The sequence below is a fragment of the Scyliorhinus torazame genome, chromosome 2, assembly GCF_047496885.1.
Source record: "Scyliorhinus torazame isolate Kashiwa2021f chromosome 2, sScyTor2.1, whole genome shotgun sequence".
NCBI lineage: Eukaryota > Metazoa > Chordata > Chondrichthyes > Carcharhiniformes > Scyliorhinidae > Scyliorhinus > Scyliorhinus torazame.
The window spans coordinates 357,243,792-357,267,412 of NC_092708.1; the positions used below are offsets into that span (position 1 = coordinate 357,243,792).

Below are 23,621 nucleotides of genomic sequence, written 5' to 3' on the forward strand. Positions count from 1 at the left end.
AAAGGAGGCTGCGGCAGGAAAAGGTTGAAGAAGAAAAGTGCAAAGAAGCAAATATTTGCTGTCGGATGTCTTGCCCCCTGCCTGGCACTTGTTGAGAATTTGTGGGCCCATGCCTTTGCTTTTATGCTCTGCGCTACTAGTGAGTGAGCAACATGTACTCAAAATGTACACCTAGGAGGGGTACTTTTCACTCTGAAACTTTCTCATTTTATCATGAAAAGAATACATTGATGAATTTTATTTGACACCTCAATTGGTTGTCATCTCCAAAATGAACTCCAGAAAAAAAGAACTGGCAAAGAACTTTAAATGAAAGAAACCTCTCTTCGTTATTTTCCCATTTAGCAAATGATTAAGCTTTATCTTCATGCTTTGACATCTTCTGAAGTCCTTAATTAGATTACGACTTCTGTCATTTATTCCCACGCACCCAGCATCCTCTTGGTAGTGCATTGGAGTCTCACTGGCTGTTCGTATTAGCTACTGGCTCATTTTACAGCCTGCTATTCCACTTTTTTAGCTAACAGTGGATTACGATGAGATAAAATGCACTTGATACTGCAAACTGATCACACTGAGTCTCAAAACTTTGCAAAGAATGGGCATGATCACATTTATGTAGCAGGAGCTATCAGCTGTTCTACGAAGTTGGCTTTCCGATGTAGAGCGAGGTATCCTCCCGTTTTCTTTTATTCGTTCATGGGACATGAGCGTCGCTGGCTGTCCCAGCATTTATTGCCCATCCCTATTTGCCCTTGAGGGGGCAGTTTGCTGTGGGTCTGGAGTCACAGATAGGCCAGACCAGGTAAGGATGGCAGATTTCCTTCCCTGAAGGACATTAGTGAACCTGATGGTTTTTTTTACAACATTCAGCATTGGTTTCATGGTCATCTTTAATTCCAGATTTTATTGGTTTCAAATTTCACTATCTGCAGTGGCAGGATTTGAAGCCAGGTCCCCAGAGCATTACCCTGTGTTCCTGGTTTACTAATCCAGTGACAATACCACTATGCCACCGCCTCCCCAGGTGACCAGGTTTATGCCATTTTGGCTTGGTATGTTATGTGCTGAGTGCAGCTCTGATTGACTGTACAGAGGCTGAATGCTTTGGGGAGATGGTGTCATACTGGTGTTGTCACTGGATTAGTAATTCAGTGGCCCAGGTTAATGCCCTGGTACACTGGTTTAAATCGCACCATGGCAGCTGGTGCAAGTTAAATTCAATTAATTACATTTTTAAAATTTAAAAAAAAATTTGTCCAATTAAGGAGCAATTTAGCACGGCCAATCCACCAACCCTGCACATCTTTGGGTTGTGGGGGTGAGACCCACGCAGAGACAGGGAGAATGTGCAAACTCCACATGGACGGTAACCTGGGGTCGGGATTGAACCCGGGTCCTCAGCATCGGATCAGTTACATATTTTAACAAAGAATATCATCTGGAATCCAAAAAATCATCAATGACATTAAAAAATCATCTAGTTCACTTTAAGGGAAGAAAATCTGCCATTCTAACCTAGCCTGAGTCCTGGCCCAATGGTACATCATAGGAACCATTTGGAGATTAAATAAAATGAAGTCCTAAGTGCCTATTGATTAATTTTTTTATTAAAAAGAAACACTCTTGTTTATAAAAACCCATTCACTGCATTTGTATTCCTTCAACTACATCCTTATAAAAACAGACATTTAATTCACGTGGTAAACCCTTATAAAAACAAACATTGGAATTCATAGTCCCACTTCAAAGAGACCGTAACCTATTGGAGCTGTCAATCAAACTGAAATGATAGGCATCATGCTGTGTTAATGGAAGGTTGCGAAATCATCATGCAGTACTAATCCTGAAATAATAGCCCTCAGGCTTATAGCAACAGTGTAAAATAGCAAGCTATGATTTAAAAAAAATACTGCAGACATTTTTGTTCAAAGATTGAAAGGACAGGAAGCAGCTTGATTGTTGCCTTTGACAGTTCATTTTGACACTTTTCACAGTTTCAATGACCCTGACAGTTAATGGGTTAAAGCACAATCTTGCTAACTTTCTCCCAAGAGGCACCTGACCTCTCCCAAAGGGCATTTGACAACCCACAAAGGTGTCCTAGGACCAAATCGAAAAGGTACATCTTCAAAAGGGTATCCCAGCTCTCCTAAGGACTCAGGAACAGTTCGACCCGCTCCTACCAGGTCTAACTGTTGCATGTCATATTTCACACATTTAGGTCACCCAATTTAGACATGAGTAGAGGCAGCATGATTTACCTGGGCAGCTGCCTCCATGAAAGGTGCATGCACAAATCCTGACCCAGCCCAATTCTCCCCCCCCATCCCATCCCACCAAAATGGTAGATGCCACGTTCAGAGTTTCCAATTTTCAGTCTCTTCTGCCATTTTTACAATGGCTGTGAACATCCAGGCCATGATCTACATAATTATCCCTGATGTTCAATTTTTGACCTTTGACCTCAGCAAGCGGGCTTTGACCTGCTGTCATTGCCCATTCTAAGATGCTCAGGGCTTTTAATACTATAATTAATAATGGATCTCTCGTGCCAAATTGAACAAAGCTGTTTTAAAAGGACAGGGATATTATAACGTGTTACGCAGAATATATTGTATGCTGCTGCAGGCAATCCAACCAGTTTCATTAGGACCATACAACCTTCTCTCTGTAAGGAAGAAGATTCTCAGATCAGTTATAAACTACTAGAAATATTAGAAATAATACCCTGAAGGTGAATCAGAGGGTTCACTTCAGAAATGTCCTGAAGCCAGCAGGGAATTACTATTTTTCTTTATTATATGGTATTATGATTGTATAGGGGCTACTGGCTTACCTGGTATCACAAATATTCTGCTATGTTAAAATTGTATTAAAAAAAAATAGGAAGCTTGCCAGAGCCCTGTAAAGCTTATCAATTTTCATCAAAGTTGTTGATTGGTACGTCAATTTTAATAGAAACATCTGTAAACCGATCAGTCCAGTTGTATGGTTCCACTGTGGAGGCAAGAGCTTTTGTAACCTGGGCTCCTATGCAAACAGCCTTGTTGTTCTGTGAGTAACTTCAATCCAGAATGTTTCAAACCACACCTAAAGTTTCAGGAAGTTATGCCTTCGGGAGGGAAGCCATTCTCTGGAAGCCTGCTCTGGCTGAAGCAGAAACAATCACAACAGAATAAAGGGAACACCATATTGTCCTTGAATCCTTGTTCCGATATTCCCTGTGAGCCCAAGGGAAAGGAATCTGTGCGCCGTGGAGCCGAATAATTGCTTTAAGGTAAGACTTGAAACCTGTTGGCCTGGAAACACACCTTAGGCATTTTAAGGTGGGAGTTGAATAAAGCAAGGACAGCCATTGTGGTAACCTGATACTCCCTGGCTGATATTGCTGCTTTGCCTCATTTAATCAGCTGACTTTGCTGAAGATGGTGTACACAAAAGGCCAAATGTAAGATTTCTGCCACAGGTGTGTGCCACTGGCCAGAGTTGGTGAGTACCCATTGGCCTTCTGACTAACTTTCAGAATAATATACTGACGCATAAATTCATGTAGCATGATCATGTGTTTCATGCCTGTCGGTAAACCAATGTGGGTAGAGGCAAGGTGTGGCGTCTTATCATTGAGGTCGATTTGGAATGATGGAGGCTCCTTTGCTGTGAGTTTGTCTTATAGATCTGTACTGTTAACTGTGGAAGAGTTTTTCCTTTTTGTTTTTAAATCTGAAATCCCATCGTTTTTAATGCTTCTAACATTCAGTGTTAATGGCTACAAGCCCTTGAGATTTGAGGTGCTTTTTGGCAGTGATGTGTCATTTGATGTCCCCACCTGCATTATCTGGCAAGTGTTAACGTGGTTATGTCATCAAGGAGTAACGCTGTCATTGCTTACTCTTTACACATTGTTACTGATCGCACAGTTTTTTAAATTCTGTCATGTGACGTGGACGCCACTGGCAATGCCAGGATTTGTTGCTCCTCCCTAAGTTGCAGAAATTCTTATCATTTTATAAACCACAAGGAGCTCAGACTGCTGAAAGCATTTAGATAGGCGCGTTTGTTGGTGGAATGCAGACTGGCCGTTTTGTGCAATTGATGAAGCACCGTGGAGTCATTGTTCAATATGTGCTGACAGTAGCTTTATTTGCATCCCTGGAAATTAAATAGATTTAATATGGAAATTTCCTATCTCGTTAAATTACCGCAGCTGAAATTACTTTGCAAAAGACAAGCCGCAAGAGAACATGGCCAGCTGCATCCTAAAGATGTACCGAACAGGGAGAGTTTCCCAATGCATTCATTTCCTAAAGGTGGAGTACAAATAGGGGAATCACTCATTCTAGTTGTGTTTGAATCACATTTCTTTTGGCTAAGATCAAGCAAAGGCTCTAGCCCGAGCTCATGTGTAATGCCTGTTCTTGTCAACTTGGGCCGAGTATTTCTCTCTTGTGAGGACCATGAATTGGATTCAATTTGAATTTGAATTGGTATTTGGAACAAGCAATGAAATGGTTAAAGACACTGTGTGCATTGGCTTAGTAACTTTGAGAAAGGAACAACGTTTTGAAAAAGGTATTCATGTACATGCTATCTGTTGACTCTCTAGATATATGGTACTCTCACATGTGATACAAATTTCTAAGGGGAGTCCTTGCTTTCTGCAAAGCATCTGGTATTCTGTAGTATTCAATGTGAAGAGGGGAGTTCATGTGCTCTTGATAAGCTTGCTGAATGTAGCTGAAGACACCTCGTACACAATACTGTCCTTTGACTTTGACAAATTACTTTGCAATTCGAGGCTCAAATATGCAGTGTAGGGGGTTTTATTGAAGACCTTAGTGACCGCGATGTGAATTTAAAAAGAAACATGAAATTATATTTTTAAAAGGGCTGTTCTCAGGCAAATAAATAACATTGGTGGGGTTATGACACCCTGGGCTAGTGTGCAGTCAAGTCCAGCCCCACAGGCACAACACAATTGAATTAACCAATAATTCATATTAAAAAATCCCCAAATCTTTGGCCCTTGGCTACTTAATAATTACAATCACAAGATTTGTAAGTTTATAACAGAAATAAAGATAAAACATGCAGTAATTACAACTGAATAACGACAAGCTAACCTACTATCCCCCCCCTTAACTGTCCCACCCTCTACCCACACACACAAGACAGGGTAACTCAGAGGGGTGGAATGTGGTAAAAATAAATAAGGATTAAGGTCGCAAGGTAAGCGTTCTTGCCTCAAGGGGCAGCACAGTGGTGCAGTGGTTAGCACTGCTGCCTCACGGTGTCGAGGACCCAGGTTCAATCCCAGCCCCGGGTCACTGTCTGTGTGGAATTTGCACATTCTCCCCGTGTCTGCGTGGGGAGACACCCCCACAGCCCCAAAAGATGTGCATGGTAGCTGCCCCATGCTAAATTGCCCTTTATTTGGAAAAAAAGAATTGGGTAATTTAAATTTATGCAAAAAAAATTCTTGCTTCAGATCATAGATCATAGAATCTACAGTGCAGAAGGAGGCCATTTGGCCCATCGAGTCTGCACCGGCCCTTGGAAAGGGCACATTACTTAAACCCATGCCTCCATTTTACCTGTTAGGTAATTTGGACATTGTGAATTCTCCCTCTGTGTACCCAAATAGGCGCCAGAATGTGGGGACTAGGGGCTTTTCACAGTAACTTCATTGCAGTGTTAATGTAAGCCTACTTGTGACAAACAATATATTATTATTATCCCCGTAACCCAGTAACCCCACCTAACCTTTTGGACACCTAAGGGGGAATTTAGCATGGCCAATCCACCTAACAAGCACATCTTTGGACTGTGGGTGGAAACCGGAGCACCCGCAGAAAACTCACGCAGACACAAGGAGAAAGTGCAAACTCCACACAGTCATCCGAGTCTGGAATTGAACCCTGGAGCTGTGAGGCAGCACTGCTAACCACTATGACAACCGCTGGGCCTGACACTAAATCACACTCCAATTGTATTTTATACAATGGGATTGGGATACAATTTCCACTTATCCCATTCACTAATACCTTAGCTTCCATTCAGTTCTCTGAAGGAAAAAACAAAACCTTCTCCAATACTAGGGTTTGAGTAACCCTTGTGTCCCTTAAAATTGTTATGGGTTTGGCTACATCAGTTGAGGAAAATGGATGACCTTCCCCTTAGACAAAAAAAGATAGCATATCTCTCATCTACTGCATTTCCCATACCTGCTCCCACAGCAGTGTTTACCTCAGGTCTCCTAAATCCAGCCAATGTTACAGCCTGCCCAGTAGATTCGCCACTTGTGTTCCCTTTTCCAAATTCTGCTTATGAACCCCCACAAATCTCATGCGCTTTACTCGCAACTTCCAATATGCTGAACAAATGTATCCCACCTTATTCCAGTGGTAACATCTAGGCTTCCAAGTCTCGCCTCCACCTTCAGTACCTTCCTTCCTGATCTGAGGAGGTGGTCTCGGAGCATTCCCATATATCAATACCCTACCATGGCTACCTGCCTTCCTCTCGCTCTCCTACTTCCTATCCTTTTCAAAATGATGAGGGTGATGGAACAAATTTGTGGATTAGCTTGTATTAGTCAGCCATAATAGCTGCTTGACTAGCAATTTTCACCCTTTGGTCTTCAACACGGGTTCTTATTATAGAAGGTAGGGAATTCTTAAATTCCTGTTAGAGAATGGCCACTCTCAGAGCCTCATAGGTAGTTTCAACTCCCAATGCTCATTCCCATCTATTAAAATTATTCTGCGTAACCCGTTCAAATTTTGCATAAGTCTGTCCCAGCTGTCTCCTCAAATTCCAAAACTTTTGCCTATATGCTTCAGGGACCAATTCATATGCATCCAGCATGGCCTTTGTTATCGTCTCATAATCTTTGACTCCTGCTCTGACAGGGAAGCATAAGCTTTCTGTGCCCGCCCTGTCAGGGGTAATGTCCATTTTTCTCTTGGCTACTCTATTTGGGTTGCTATTTTCTCAAAGGCCGAAAAAAACGTTTCTACTTCCTTCTCTTCGAATTTTAGGAGGGTTTATATAAATTTAAACATATCGCCACTGGGTTCCGTTCGAGGATTAAGCACCCTCAACTTTCCAGGAGCTGCCTTCAGCTGGAAGCCTTTTTAAAATTCCAATTTCCTCATTTCCATCTCCGTTTCATTTTCTTTATCCCTTCTTATTTTCTTTTCTCTCTCTCTTTCTCAAATTCCAACCTCCTCATTTCCATCTCCGTTTCTCCCAGTGAAATCAGAACCAACCATAAGACATAGGAGCAGAATTAGGCCATTCAGCCCATCGAGTCTGCTCCGCCATTCAATCATGGCTGATATATTTTTCATCCCCATAACCCTTGATCCCCTTATTAATAAAGAACCTACCTATCTCTGTTTTAAATACACTTTTGTGTCACTAATCACCACTGGTAATCGCGCCCCTAATCACTACTGGTAATCGCGCCCCATGTCTGTGTTAATAAAAAGAAACATTGAGTGAGATTCTCTGGCCTCCCCATATAGCGTGTGGCAGGAGGCGGCCTGCTGTTGGCTGGCAGTTGAATCTTCTCATCCTGCCCCAGTCAATGGGATTTCCCACTGAATTCATCCCATGCGGCAAGGAAGCTTCAGGGACCAATTCATATGCATCAATTCATATGATATTGGGGGGGGGGGGGGCAATCAATGGACCGGGAAGATCCCGCCAGCGTAAACAAGCTGGACGATTTCGCCCATTTCTCTTAATGAAAGAAGTGCAAAAAAATGGAGCAAAAAGCGATTTACTTTGGGAGCTTAAAGATGGCAACTGCACCAAAAAAACAACAGAAATGTTCTGCTTGCAGTTGGTACTACCTCTTGACCTCTAATGATAGAGTCTTTGCTGATGCTACCAAAAATAGAGTATTAGCATAATGACAGGAACTGGAAAGGCATGGCATTCTTGCCAAATACTGCATATTTAAACATGGTGGCACTGTGGTTAACACTGCTGCCTCACAGCGCCAAGGACCCAGCTTTGATTTCGGCCTTTGGTGAAGGTCTTCGTGGAGTTTACACATTCCCCCCTGTGTCTGTGTGCGTTTCCTCCGGATGCCCCAGTTTCCTCCCACAGTCCAAAGATGTGCCAGTTGGGTGGGGTTACGGGAATAGGGTGGGGGGAGGGGAGTGGGCCTAGGTAAGGTGCTCTTTCAGAGGGTCAGTGCACACTCAATTGAGACTAAAACTAGACAAACAGAAATTTAATTGAAAAGACACTGTAAACACCCACCCTTGAATGCATCTGCTGGCTCACAGCGTTACTCCATTAGTGGAGAAGGGCTTGAGCAGTTAAAATTAGCATAATTAAAGCAGGATTGTGAAATCAGCGTTCTGTAGCAGCATTTAGCAATTAAGCTAATAAAAGATATTTTGGCATAGTGACAGAAAAACATGGAAGAGGTGACTTTGTAGAGTCCTGTGCTAGTGTTTTGTTTGACATTTCAATTATTCTCTAGTCTCTGAAAATGACTTAAAGCTGCACCACCTTATTAATCAACATAACTGCATTTTAATACCGCCTACTGAATAATGCTTAAGTGGAGTAAATTGGTTTTACATTGCCCAGCTTCGAGAGGGAAACTGTATTAAAGTTGTCTGATATCCTATTATAGTTGCATTTAGTTTGTCGGCCTTTCTAATAGTTCCTGAGCCAAATCTTTAAATCAATCAGCAGCCCATGCCTTCAAAACAGAGTAGGCCCTGGATTTCAATTTAAAAAAAAATGTATTTTATTGCAAACATGTATCAAACCAGGTTATAGCAAATAAAACACCCAGGGAAAAATACTTCCCAACAATCAACTATACAGTCTGTACAGATTTATTTCCCCTTTTCACCCATAGCCACTTGTATATATCCCCAATTCTTCCCTCCCCATCCACTCCGAAAGCAGCAGTTGCTTCAGCTGGCAACCTAAGGAACGCCCTCCAGATCTTTCGCGCAATGTCCCTAACCTGCAGATACCTGAACTCACTCCCCCTCGGCAGCTCTACCCTCTCCCTTAGTAAGCTCCTCCAGACTGGTGAACCCTTCCTTCAAATACAAATCCCTCACCTTGACCTACCCCACTTCCCTCCACCTCCTGTATACACTATCCATCCGCCCCCCCCTCCCCCAAGCTCAAACCCATGGGGTGGGATTGTCTAATCTCGCGGATCTACGCCGTCCTGTATAAACTAACCCCCCCCCCCCCCCCAGCTCAAACCCATGGGGCGGGATTGTCTAATCCCGCGGCAGAGTGTCCTCCGTCCTGTATACACTAGCCCCCCCCACACCCCCAGCTCAAACCCATGGGGCGGGATTGTCTAATCCGGCGGCAGAGTGTCCACTGTTCTGTATACACTATCCACCCCCCACCCCCCAACTCAAACCCATGGGGCGGGATTGTCTAATCCCGCGGCAGAGTGTCCACACCGCCCTGTGTAATACACTATCCACCCCCCCCCCCCAAGCTCAAACCCGTGGGGCGGGATTGTCTAATCCCGCGGCAGAGTGTCCTCCGTCCTGTATACACTATCCACCCCCCCCCCCCAGCTCAAACCCAGGGGGCGGGATTGTCTACCCCGCGGCAGAGTGTCCACGCCGTCCTGTATACACTATCCCCCACCAACACCCCCCCCCCCCCCCCCCCCACAGCTCAAACCCATGGGACGGGATTGCACTATCCACCCCCCCCCCAACTCAAACCCATTCTAATCCCGCGGCAGAGTGTCCACCGTCCTGTATACACTATCCACGGCGCCCCCCCCCCCCCCCCCCCAGCTCAAACCCATTCTAATCTCGCGGCAGAGTGTCCTCCGTCCTGTATACACTATCCCCCCCCACCCCCAGCTCAAACCCATGGGGCGGGATTGTCTAATCTCGCGGCAGAGTGTCCTCCGTCCTGTATACACTATCCCCCCCCCACCCCCAGCTCAAACCCATGGGGCGGGATTGTCTAATCTCGCGGCAGAGTGTCCACCGTCCTGTATACACTAGCCCCCCCCCCCAGCTCAAACCCAGGGGGCGGGATTGTCTAATCCGGTGGCAGAGTGTCCACGCCGTCCTGTAAACACTAGCCACGGGCCTACCCCACGACTAATTCTGGCCCCTACAGGGGGCCAGTACGGCACTGGAGCGGTTCATGCTGCTCCAGCTGCTGAATCCGGCGCGAAGTGGCTTCCTTCAATGCTCCGGCCCGACGCAACATGGCGCAGGACTACAGGGGCCGGCGAGTAGGAAGGGAGGCCCCCAGCCAGAGAGGCCGGCCCGCCTATCGGTGGACCCCGATCGCGGGCCAGACCACAGCAGAGGCCCCCCCCACTCCCCAGGGTCAGACCCCCACTTCGCTACAGGCTACCCCCCAACCCTTCCACGCCAAGTTCCCACCGGCTGAGAGCGGGTGTGGACGGCGCCGGTGGGACTCGGCGTTTTCACGACGGCTGCTCGGCCCATCCCCAAGATTCGGCAGGCCGGCCGCGTAGAGCAGCCCGCGACCGGTGCCGCGCCAACCACGCCGCGCCGATTCTCTGCTCTACGGAGAATCGCATGCCAGCGTCAGGGCGGTGTGGCTCGATTCGCGTCAGTCACGGGGATTCTCCGGCCGGGCCCCGGGCTGAGAGAATCCCGCCCACGATTCTGGCACAGCTGCGTTAGCACCGACATCCCTTCCACTCTAAAATGCCTCATTAACTGATTCCATATCTTCACTATGGCCTGCACTATGGGGCTCCTTGAATACCTACTCGGAGCCATTGGCAACGCTGCTGTCACCATAGCCCTCAAACTAGGCCCCTTACAAGATAGGCACTGGATTTCTCATTAGAGGATCTGAGAGTTGTGGTTCCTCCACAAACGCTCCGCATTCTCAGGATTTCCGCCTCCTCTAACATGGGGGTGTTCATTATAATCTGGAGTCACAATAGCTTTTCTAACCCTGGATAAAGGCAGTACATGCTGTAGGAGTCTCAGGACAGGAATAGGCCATTCAGTCCCTCGAACCTATTCAATCATTCAGTTAGATCACGGCTGACCTGTACCTTAACTGTATTTACCTGCCGTGCTGTTGTAATCCTTAATACTCAGCTTTATCAAACTCTGTCAGACTTTGTTTTAAAATTATCAATTCGCCCAGGCCCAGCCTCAACAGCCTTTGAGGAAGAGTTCCAGATTCCCACTGCCCTCGATGTGAAAAAGAGCTTTCTGACATCATTCTTGAGCAGCCTATCTGTATTTATTTTAAAAACAAAATCTTTTTATTGGCATTTCCCATATTTATAAACAGTTGTATATATACATTAGATTTTTCTTGCCTGCAGTAATTTCCTCTACTATACAGAGAGGTTAGTTTAATTAACTCTTTGTACATTTTGCTGCCCTCTGGATCTGTCCATAGTTCCTCCCCCATCCCCGTTCTCCCCCTCCCTTCCTCCACCCCCCTTGGCTTCAGCTGTGTTTTTCTTTTATTTTCCTGCGGGAGAAAAAACGGGGGGGACTCCCCCCATCCTTCTGTTGTGGTTTCCCCACCTTCCTTCCTTCCATAGTAATGCTCGATTTAAATAGTAATCAAACAAATCTTTTTTTTCCTCAATTAAGGGGCAATTTAGCGTGGCCAATCCACCTACTCAGGGTTGTGGGGGTGAGACACACGCAGACACGGGGAGAATGTGCAAACTCCACATGGACAGTGACCCGGGGCCGGGATCGAACCCGGGTCCTCAGTGCCTTGAGGCAGCAGTGCTAGCCACTGTGCCGCCATGCCGTCTTCTGCTGCCACCTCAATCCTCCTCAAAAACGTCAATGAACGACTTCCACCTCCGAGCGAACCCATCAACTGACCCCCCTCAGGACCAAGTTGACCTTCTCCAGCTCCAGGAATTCTGCCAGGTCATTCAGCACAACTCCACTTATGGCAGCTTTGAGACCCTCCACCCAAGCAAATTCCGGGCTATCAGGGAGGCCGTAACACAATCAATCACTCACGAAACGAGAAGAGATGAAGCCAATCAATGGCTTTATTACGCAGACTTGTTCCCCAGCAGCTCGGTTACAGAATGCGGCTGCTGGGAGAACCCGGGTTCTTATACTCCGCCTTACTGGGTGGAGCCAGCAGGCGGCAGATCCAATCAGGACCCAGTGTCTGTCCAGCAATAGCCTCTCGGCATCACTGGGTACCGTACTACCCCTAATACATACCACCACAGAGGCAAAGACCAAAACACGGAAATCTCTTAAACAGGAATATAACCATTAATTCAAGATAGCAGAAAAGTGGCAGTAATAACGCATGGAGTAATTACAAGGCCGACCTGTATTGTGTATAAGCCCCAAATTCTTGCCAATACGCCTCTGAATACAACCATTTACAGTGAGAGGGAGTCCGAATGGAATGAACCATTTACATTACCCAGCTAACCTCAGTCATCATCCTTTGGGTGTCCGCTGACAATACAGTGAACCTTTTCTAGAATTTACTGCTCAAAATAAACTATAAATTCTGCACTAAACTTCATTCCCTGAGACCTAAAGCCACAAAACTCCTTATTTCCTGAGGTCCTTGTGGATAAAGTGCTACTTCAAAAGGGCAGAAGTGTAACATCAAACGGATTGAAGCCGTCAGTTAAGATAAAACCTCAAATTACGCTGTGGGACTACGTTAATATGTTCCTTTCTCAACTATTTTAGAAAATACGCTAACCCATTTAATTTAAACCTGTTAACTCTTTTTAAAATAGCACAGACAGGAATTTGAGAAAAACACATTAAACGTGTGTGCGTGTGCGCATGTTAGCATTCCACCTTTAATGCGGAGTGTTGCCATGAAATAAATAATAATAACCCTGTCATGATTGAAAAACATAGTTTGCAGGAAAAATTAATTGATGAGGAAAGTGAGTTCCCTGCTACTGAATGTTAAGAGGGTCTGGCGCATGGTTTCGGATGTCAGAAGAGTCACTGATTTCTTCACTTCTTGTCTAGTAATTAACTCGAGGGTTCCTGCATTTTTCAGTTTGCAGCTCCACATGTGTTACAACATATTTGCTTCAATCAGCGGCTTCAACTGGGCAACAAGAGATACGTTACATTAGGGATTAGCTGGACTATCAATCATTAACTGAGGGTCACAAAGAATGGGCAAAAGTATTTTTGGTTTGCAACTAATACTTGTGCATTAGTAGGACTAAGAGCTCTATAGAGCTAACTCCATCAATGCCAAGTTTTTCTGCTAGTTATATGCCTTTTTACATGTGATTAGCAGTTTACACTATACTGACGTAGTCTCAAACTCCATTTCAAGAGGGGTTGAAATTGTGGGTAGAACTTGGACAGAAACCAGTCCCAGTTTCAATTTCCATCAGTTGTTACATCCTAATTTTTTCACAAGTTTAACCCTAACCCTTCTGTGCTTCAGCTGGCACACTGGATTTAATTGGCTATTCATTTCGTTTGAAGTCTCCGAAACCTGGAATATTTTGCACTTAGTCCTTTTGAGACTTGTGTTGAATTAATAAAAGATCATACCACCTAGTTACGGCATGGAAAAATATACTATGAAGCAACATCAGACCTGTCCGTACAGGATCCAAGAGGTTATGAGACCACAGTCACATCCTTTGCTGATCTTTCGTATTAAGATTTATGGAGCTATCAAACATTGGGAGCAATTTCTCAATTAAAGCCACTCCGTATTCACTTCACATTGTATGGGTTAAAATAAGGAAACTGCGACAATCTCAATCTACTTAAATAAAAAAAAGTCCACATTCTGTTGATGTATATTGAACACTTCATTAGCTTACCATTCCATCCAACTCAGCGTATCTTCAGTGCTGCAGTGAAATGCCAGGCTGTGTTTTATGCTGAAACATGGCTGGACTCTAAAACCTCTTTGGCTAAAAGGTAATGATGCTAATATGTGAGCTAAGCTGTAAGGAGCTGGTAACAGTGCAGTTAGGGGAATGGCTGTCTGAGCCATGAGATCAGCAGCTTGTTTCCTTACCCAAACTGATGACCTCTGTCACGTGGACAAATCGGGGCTGCAAACCCATGGGCATGGTTAGCAGTGCCAGGGTCCCAGGTTCGAGTCCCGGCTTGGCTCACTGTCTGTGCGGAGTCTGCACTTTCTCCCCGTGTCTGCGTGAGTTTCCTCCGGGTGCTCTAGTTTCCTCCACAAGTCCCATAAAACGTGCTGTTAGTTAATTTGGACATTCTGAATTCTCCCTCCATGGGCGCGATTCTCCGAGCCCCGGCGCCCGATTCTCCAAGGTGCGGAGAATCGGCACCATTTACGCCGGCGCATTTGGTGCGGTGCCGGTCACGGGCCGCTGCACGAGGCCGGGCCACCGATTCTCCGGCCCCGATGGACTGAGCGGCCGCATGGAAATGGCAGAGTCCCGCCAGCGCCGTTCACCCCTGGTCGCTGCCGGTGGGAACTCTGCGTGAAGGGTCGGGGGAGGGGGGGCGGCCTGTGGGGCGGGGAAAAGCGCTCCTTCACCGGGGCTCACCGATTGGAGGGCCAGCCTCCCTCCCCCCGGGCCTACTTTCTTCCGCTTCTGGCCCCTGAACCCCCACGCCATGTTGCGTCGGGGCCGGAGCGTTGAGGAAGTCCCCTGCGCATGCGCGGGTTGGCGCGGCGCCCATTTGGTGCCGGGAAGGGATCATGCTGGTCCCCTGTGGGGGACAGAATCGGTCGTCCTCATGCCCGTTTCACGCTGTTGTGAAACGCGACGGCGTTCACGACGGCGCGAACACTTAAGTCTCCATTTTGGAGAATCGCCCCCCTATGTATCCGAACAGGTGCTGGAATGTGGCGACTAGGGACTTTTCACAGTAACTTCATTGCAGTGCTAATGTAAGCCTACTTGTGACAATAACAATGTTTATTATTATTATTACACCTGAGAATCTCCCCCATCATTGAAGTTGGGGATGCTTGCGGAGCCTCATCCTTGTCAGTTGCTATTCGGGGCTGGATCAGGGGGCAGAGGTGAGTGTACTGACCATTACTAAGGAGAAGGTTCTGGGGAAACTGAAAGGTCTGATGGTGGATAAGTTACCTGGACCGGATGGACTACACCCCAGGGTCCTAAAAGAGATAGCTGAGGAGATCGTGGAGGCATTGGTGGTGATCTTTCAGGAATCACTGGAGGCAGGAAAGGTCCCAGAAGACTGGCAAGTGCTTAATGTAACACCCCTGTTTAATAAGGGAGGGAGGCAGGAGACGGGAAATTATAGGCTGGTTAGCCTGACTTTGGTCATTGGTAAGATTTTAGAATATGTTATTAAATATGAGGTCGCGAAGTACTTGGAAGTGCAAGATAAAATAGGAGTGAGTCAGCATGGCTTTGTCAAAGGGAGGTCATGTCTGACAAATCTGTTAGAGTTCTTTGAGGAGGTAACAAGGAAGTTAGACAAAGGCGAACTAGTGTACTTGATTTATTTAGATTTCCAGAAGGCCCTTGACAAGGTGCCGCATGATGTTCTGCCAAGTTGGCGACTCCTGTGTCTAGTCCCTGACTTGGAACTGTACTACATTTCCCACATTGTTTGGACAAAAAATGGGAAACTCCGTCACAAATAGAATTGTCAACGTACCTACAAAGGATGGACTGCAGCGGTTCAGGAAGGCAACTGAGCATCACCTTCTCAAGGGCATTTCGGAATGGGCAACAAATGCTGGCCTTGCAGGCGATGCTCATATCCCATGAATTCATAAAATATTATCCACTGGATATTGATCCTTACAATGCCCACCCCTTTTTTTTGAAGGAAAGAAGTGTTATGATTATTTGGGTTAAACCTTTGTGGGTTTTACAAGGCCAGAAGAAGAAGATTTCACCAGTTATAAACAGATCTACGAAAAATGGTATTAAATCCAAGCAAATGGATTCATTATAAACAATTCCTGGCAAAATGTTCAATTAGGCATGTATAATTGTGTTCCTTTTCCATTTGATTGTAAAAGTAACAAAATGCACTCGCGCATCAGCAAAAAACATCTTGTGTGCCATTTCTCTAATTAGCTGGTGACAACTTTCAGACTGAAGCCAAATTGCAGTAATTTATCTTTGCATATTGTCAAAAAAGAAACTCTGGGGTGATTTAATCCTTCTCTTGGGTCAGAAAGAAAATAAAACAACGAGAGTCACACAGTCTCCTTTAGATTATTCACTGCAGGAAATATTTCTCAGAATTCGATTGATCAAAACACAAGTAAACACACACAACAGAAAACTGTTGTTTCTAATTATTTAGAGTAATGAGAGAAAGATCTTCAAGCATGTTAATTATAAACAGGAACACAATACACCATATCATTTTGTTTTATTATGTATGGGTCGCTCACCACAAATTGTCTGGCTGCTCTGCGCGAACGTTTCGAAGGATGACTCAATTTTACAGATTCCTGATCATTTGGCAAAACAGCTCAACTAATGCAATTTGTTCACTGCCTCATCAAAGTCCAATAGCTGCTGAGTTCGTCCCCTGCTAGTAATGTTTCTTTTCAACATGGTTTGCCAGTAGTTACACTTCCGTATAATTTCAGAAAGGACGTGTCTGTGTGATCGAAGGGACTGTTAAAATAAATCATTTGTTGAATACTGGGATATCGTACACACATGAATTTCTTTCAAATGACCTCGCCACTTTTAATGTATTGCAAACTTATTGTTAAGGGAAATCGGGAATAAGCAGCAGGGAATGTAGCACCCTGAGGAAATATATCTGGAAATCCATATTTAATAAATATATAAAGCACTCTCTCCTTGATGCTTTCATATCTGCTCTGTGCTTAACATTCAGCCTATTGAAAACTTTTATACTGTTACTCAACCCCCATCCCCCACTTACCCTGTTAACAGCTAAAATTTAGCATTTTGACTGAAATAAATTCATATCCATGCACTTTCTCATTATTTCTGACATAGTGGTACACTTTTAACTTTATGTAAATGATTCATTAGTGTTCCGAGTGCTGAGTGTATACAAATAAAATTTTAATGTACCGAAGCCTTATTCTCACTCTACGTTCCAACAGATAGTTGGAATGTGCTTTAAGGGATGACAGCATGCCATCACGAGAAGGGAAGTGTGTCATGTAATACAGTCTCGTCTTCACTTTTGCCTGTGAGCCCAACACAGCACACTCAGCCCTGCTGCTGATGTCACTAACAGTGTTCTCATATGCCTAGTCTCAATAAATGAACCCATAATGTTCTTACCCACTCCCTTTATTAGTGCCTTTATATGAGAGTGATTGTTTATCTGGTCAATATTTTGACCAAACTATGGGTCAAGACCTTCCATTGTAACACCAGCAAGGGACACAGAGAAATTGGGGTTGCAGTCAGTGGGGTCATGAAGCATGTTTATGTATATTGAAAAATCTTTCTCCCGAAACCTCCAGAAACCAGCATTTATTGTTCATCCCTGAGGACATTTATTGTTTGTCCCTGAGTCAACGAGATCTGGAGTCACGTGTAGGTCAGGCCAGGTAAGGATGACCGATTTCTTTCTCTAAAGGACATTAGTGAACCAGATGGGTTTTTATGACAATCAACAATGGTTTCATAATCATCATTACACTTCTTAATTCCGGATTTTTAAAATGGAATTCAAATTCCACCATCTGCTGTGGTGGGATTTGAACCCGGGTCCCCAGAGCGTTACTCTGGGTCTCTGGATTATTAGTCCAGTGACGATACCACTACTCACCACTGCCTCCTCATTTGTGGCAGTACAACGGGCCAGGAGATGCCCTGGGCATCTCAGATTGTTGACTGCCTGGCTGTAAGAGATGCTCCATTGTTCCAGCTACACTCCAATGTTTTTTAACAAATATATATATTTTTATTAAGAATTTTTCAATAACAATATTTTCGACCTTACAAACAACCCCCTCCCCCCCCGTAACAAAGAAAAGAAAAAGAACTCACGTGGCAAGACGTGAACATGGCAAGTCAATAAAATACAGAACTTTGTGCATTGGATTCTTCCCGTACATGTCAGTTTCCGGATCATTCATGTGCTTTCTTGCTCACATGCCCCCCACAGGAACCCCCATTCCCCCCCATTTCCCCCCCCCCCCCACGACGAACGATGTCCTCCCCCCCCCCCCCCCCCCCCCCCCCCCCCCACACCGCCCCTGGGTTGCTGTTGCTGCTGTCCGACCTTCATCTAATGCTCGGCGAGATGATCTAGGAACGGTTGCCACCGCCTGTAGAACCCCTGCGCAGACCCTCTCAAGGCAAACTTTATCCTTTCCAACTTGATAAACCCAGCCATATCATTTATCCAGACCTCCACGCTGGGGGGCTTCACCTCCTTCCACATTAGCAAGATGGTTCGCCGGGCTACTAGGGACGCAAAGGCCAGAATGCCAGCCTCTTTCACCTCCTGCACTCCCGGTTCGTCCACTACTCCAAATATTGCTAGCCCCCAGCTTGGCTTGACCTGGACTTTCGCCACCTTAGATACTGTTCCCACAACTCCTCTCCAGTGTCGGGCATGACCAAAACATATGGACATGGTTCGCCGGACTTCCTGAGCACCTCCCACATCTGTCCTCCACCCCAAAGAACCTACTCAGCCTTGCCCCCGTCATATGCGCTCTATGAACCACCTTAAATTGTATTAGGCTGAGCCTGGCACACGAGGAAGAGGAATTAACCCTACTTAGGGCATCAGCCCATAGCCCCTCCTCAATCTCCTCCCCCAACTCCTCCTCCCATTTACCCTTCAGCTCCTCTACCAAAGCCTCCCCCTCTTCTTTCATCTCCTGGTATATCGCCGACACCTTGCCCTCTCCGACCCATACGCCCGAGATCACCCTGTCTTGAATCCCCTGTGCCGGGAGTAGCGGAAATTCCCTCACCTGCCACCTCACAAACGCCCTCACTTGCATGTACCTGAAAGCGTTTCCCGGGGGTAGCCCAAACTTCTCCTCAAGCGCCCCTAAGCTCGCAAACGTTCCGTCAATGAACAGGCCCCCCATTCTTCTAATCCCTACCCGATGCCAGCTCTGAAATCCCCCGTCCATCCTTCCTGGGACAAACCGATGGTTGTCTCTGATCGAGGACCACACCGAGGCTCCCGTCGCACCCCTGTGCCGTCTCCACTGCCCCCAGATCTTTAGCGTTGCCGCCACCACCGGGCTCGTGGTATACCTTGTCGGCGAGAGCGGCAGCGGTGCCGTCACCAGCGCCCCCAGGCTCGTTCCTTTGCAGGACGCCATCTCCAACCTCTTCCACGCCGCCCCCTCTCCCTCCATCACCCACTTACGGATCATCGCCACGTTGGCTGCCCAATCATAACTACCCAGATTCGGCAATGCCAACCCTCCTCTATCTCTGCTACACTCCAAGAACCCCCTCCTTACCCGCGGGGTCTTGCTCGCCCACACAAATCCCGTAATGCTCCTGCTTACCCTCTTAAAAAAGGCCTTAGTGATCACAATTGGGAGGCATTGGAATACAAAAATAAATCTTGGGAGGACCACCATTTTAACCGACTGTACCTTACCCGCCAGCGAGAGTGGCAACATATCCCACCTTTTAAAATCCTCCTCCATCTGTTTCACCAATCGCGTCAAATTGAGTTTATGCAGTGCCCCCCAACTCCTAGCTACCTGAATCCCCAAATATCGAAAGCTCCTTTCCGCCCTCCTCAACGGTAGGTCCTCTATCCCTCTTCCCTGGTCCCCCGGATGGATCACAAAGAGCTCACTCTTTCCCACATTGAGCTTATAGCCCGAAAAGTCTCCAAACTCCCGTAGGATCTGCATAACCTCAACCATCCCCTCCACTGGATCCGTCACATACAGCAACAGGTCGTCTGCGTACAGCGACACTCGATGTTCCTCTCCCCCTCGAACCACCCCCTTCCATTTCCCCGACTCCCGTAATGCCATGGCCAAAGGTTCAATTGCTAATGCGAACAGCAGAGGGGACAGGAGGCACCCCTGCCTCGTCCCTCGATACAGCCGGAAATACTCCGACCTCCGCCGGTTCGTGACCACACTCGCCACCGGGGCTTTATACAGGAGCTTAACCCAACTAATAAACCCTCCCCCGAACCCAAACCTCCTCAACACTTCCCAGAGATACTCCCACTCTACCCAATCAAAGGCTTTCTCCACGTCCATGGCTGTCACTATCTCCACTTCTCCCTCCACCGATAGCATCATTATCACATTTAAGAGCCTTCGCACATTAGTGTTTAACTACCTACCCTTAACGAATCCCGCCTGGTCCTCGTGAATCACCCCCGGAACACAGTCCTCAATCCTCATGGCCAACATTTTTGCCAACAACTTGGCATCTACATTAAGGAGCGAGATCGGTCTATATGACCCACATTGCATTGGGTCCTTATCCCGCTTTAAGATCGAAGAGATCGTCGCCTCCAACATTGTCGGGGGTAGGGTCCCCCACTCCCTTGATTAATTGAACGTCCTTTCCAGCAACGGGGCTAACAGGTCTACATACTTCCTGTAGAACTCCACCGGGAACCCACCCGGCCCCGGGGCCTTCCCTGCCTGCATGCTCCCCAGTCCTTTAACCAGCTCCTCCACCCCAATTGGCGCCCCCAGGCCAGCCACCTCCTGCACCTCCACCCTTGGGAACCTCAACTGATCCAAGAATCGCTGCATCCCGTCATTTCCCGCCAGGGGCTAGGACCTATACAGTTCCTTGTAAAAGGCCTTAAAAGCCTCATTCACTTTCCCAGCACTCCGCACCGTAGTTCCCCTGCCATCTTTGACTCCACCTATTTCCCTCGCTGCCATCCTCTTACGGAGCTGGTGTGCCAGCATCCTTCTCCCCATATTCATATATCGCCCCCTGTGCCTTCCTCCACTGTGCCTCTGCCTTCCCTGTGGTCAACAGGTCGAACTCCGTCTGGAGACTTCGTCTCTCCCTGAGTAGTCCCTCCTCCGGAGCCTCTGTATAGCTCCTGTCCACCCTTAAAATCTCCCCCACTAACCTCTCCCTTTCCCTGCCCTCTCTCTTCACCCTGTGAGCCCTGATGGAGATAAACTCTCCCCTGACCACCGCCTTCAGCGCCTCCCATACTACTCCCACCTGCACCTCCCCGTTGTCGTTAGCCTCCAGATATCTTTCAATACACCCCCGCACCCTCCCGCACACCTCCTCATCTGCCAGCAGTCCCACATCCAATCTCCACAACGGGCGTTGGTCCCTCTCTTCCCCCAGCTCCAGCTCCACCCAGTGCGGGGCATGGTCTGAAATGGCTATGGCCGAATACTCCATTCCCTCCGCTTTCGGGATCAGTGCCCTGCCCAAAACAAAAAAATCTATCCGGGTGTAGGCCTTATGTACGTGGGAGAAAAAAGAAAATTCTCTGGCCAAAGGTCTGGCAAATCTCCACGGATCTACTCCCCCCATCTGATCCATAAACCCCCTAAGCACCTTGGCCGCAGCCGGCCTCCTCCCCGTCCTAGATCTGGAACGATCTAATGCTGGGTCCTGCACCGTGTTAAAATCCCCACCCATTATCAAGCTCCCTACCTCCAGGTCCGGAATAGGCCCCAACATCCGTTTCATGAATCCAGCATCGTCCCAGTTTGGGGCATATACATTCACCAGTACCACCTCCGTCCCCTGCAACCTACCAGTCACCATCACGTATCGGCCTCCCTTGTCCGCTACTATGTTCTTGGGCTCAAACGACACCCGCTTTCCCACCAGTATTGCCACCCCTCTATTCTTCGCATCCAGCCCTGAATGGAACACCTGTCCCACCCATCCCTTCCTTAACCTGACCTGATCTGCCACCTTCAGATGTGTCTCCTGAAGCATGGCCACGTCTGCCTTCAGTCCCTTTAGGTGCGCGAACACTTGGGCCCTCTTAACCGGCCCATTTAGGCCTCTCACATTCCACGTGATCAGCCGGATTGGGGGGTCCCCCCCCCACCACCTACTAGCCATCTGCTATCTTAGGCCAGTCACGTGCTTGCGCCTCCCACTCCCTCCAGTCCCCCAGGTGGGGAACCCCCGCCCCGACCACCTCTTCCATTTTCAGTCCCCCCTCGGACAGTGCAGCAGCAACCCTGGAATCCCCCCCACACCCCTAGATCCACATCTAGCACTTTTGCTCCCCCCATATTACTTCCGTGAGTCAGCTGACCTCTGCTGACCCGGCTTCCCCCGCCTTCCTGTTGATCTCCACCTTACCTTGCTCCATCCCCACCCCCCTTTTGGCGCGGGAAAAAAGCCTGTGCTTTCCTGAACCAGCCCTGCCCCCTGTGGCGCAGCTCCTGTTGCGGCCATCATCCCAGTTCCCTCATCCCCGAGTCTCACCTCCCTCCAGGACCGACGCCCACATTCCCCATCATCATCATTTTGTCTACAGAAAGGAAAAAAGGAAATTTTAGGAATTTTAAGCAGACCTCTACCCACATCCCCATCCATCATCCCACCCACAAAATATTCTTTACCCATATTTACAACCCATATACAACCACATCCCCTCAGTTCGAGTCCAGTTTTTCCGTCTGTATAAAGGTCCAAGCCTCTTCTGGCGTTTCAAAATAATGGTGTCGGTCCTGATAAGTGACCCACAGTCGCGCAGGCTGCAGCATGCCGAACCTGACTCTTTTTCTATGCAGCACCGCTTTGGCCCGGTTGAAGCCAGCTCTCCTCTTTGCCACCTCCGCGCTCCAATCCTGGTATACTCGGATCACCGCGTTCTCCCATCTGCTGCTCCGCACCTTCTTGGCCCATCTCAGCACACTTTCTTTATCCACGAAGCGATGGAATCTTGCCACTATCGCCCTTGGCGGCTCATTATACAGTGAATGGTAGAACCCTCAAGAGTATTGAAAGTCAAAGAGATCTAGGAGTACAGGTCCACAGGTCATTGAAAGGGGCAACACAGGTGGAGAAGGTAGTCAAGAAGGCATACGGCATGCTTGCCTTCATTGGCCGGGGCATTGAGTATAAGAATTGGCAAGTCATGTTGCAGCTGTATAGAACCTTAGTTAGGCCACACTTGGAGTATAGTGTTCAATTCTGGTCGCCACACTACCAGAAGGATGTGGAGGCTTTAGAGAGGGTGCAGAAGAGATTTACCAGAATGTTGCCTGGTATGGAGGGCATAAGCTATGAGGAGCGATTGAATAAACTCGGTTTGTTCTCACTGGAACGAAGGAGGTTGAGGGGCGACCTGATAGAGGTATACAAAATTATGAGGGGCATAGACAGAGTGGATAGTCAGAGGCTTTTACCCAGGGTAGAGGGGTCAATTACTAGGGGGCATAGGTTTAAGGTGAGAGGGGCAAGATTTAGAGTAGATGTACGAGGCAAGTTTTTTACGCCGAGGGTAGTGGGTGCCTGGAACTCACTACCGGAGGAGGTAGTGGAAGCAGGGACGATAGGGACATTTAAGGGGCATCTTGACAAATATATGAATAGGCTGGGAATAGAAGGATACGGACCCAGGAAGTGTAGAAGATTGTAGTTTCGTCGGGCCGTATGGTCGGCACAGGCTTGGAGGGCCGAAGGGCCTGTTCCTGTGCTGTACATTTCTTTGTTCTTTGTTGTTCTTTGTTCATCTGCCTTGGGTCTCCTCGCCAGGACC

The 23,621-nt window shown here is 47.3% G+C and overlaps 1 protein-coding gene across 6 annotated transcripts in view; it reads left to right on the plus strand.

The window, feature by feature from the left end:
• Positions 1-23,621, plus strand: part of LOC140403830 (synaptotagmin-16-like) — a 278,502-nt gene that overhangs the window by 147,948 nt on the left and 106,933 nt on the right. Inside the window, exon 1 of one of the 6 annotated variants that reach the window (XM_072492004.1) lies at positions 3,024-3,280. The exons of 2 other annotated variants lie outside the window; for them this stretch is intronic. The gene's annotated coding sequence lies outside the window, so the exon portion shown is untranslated. Of the gene's footprint in view, positions 1-3,023; positions 3,281-3,400; positions 3,493-3,581; positions 3,660-23,621 lie in introns of those variants that run through there. 3 more of the 6 variants (XM_072492040.1, XM_072492013.1, XM_072492022.1) reach the window with 3 other exon arrangements.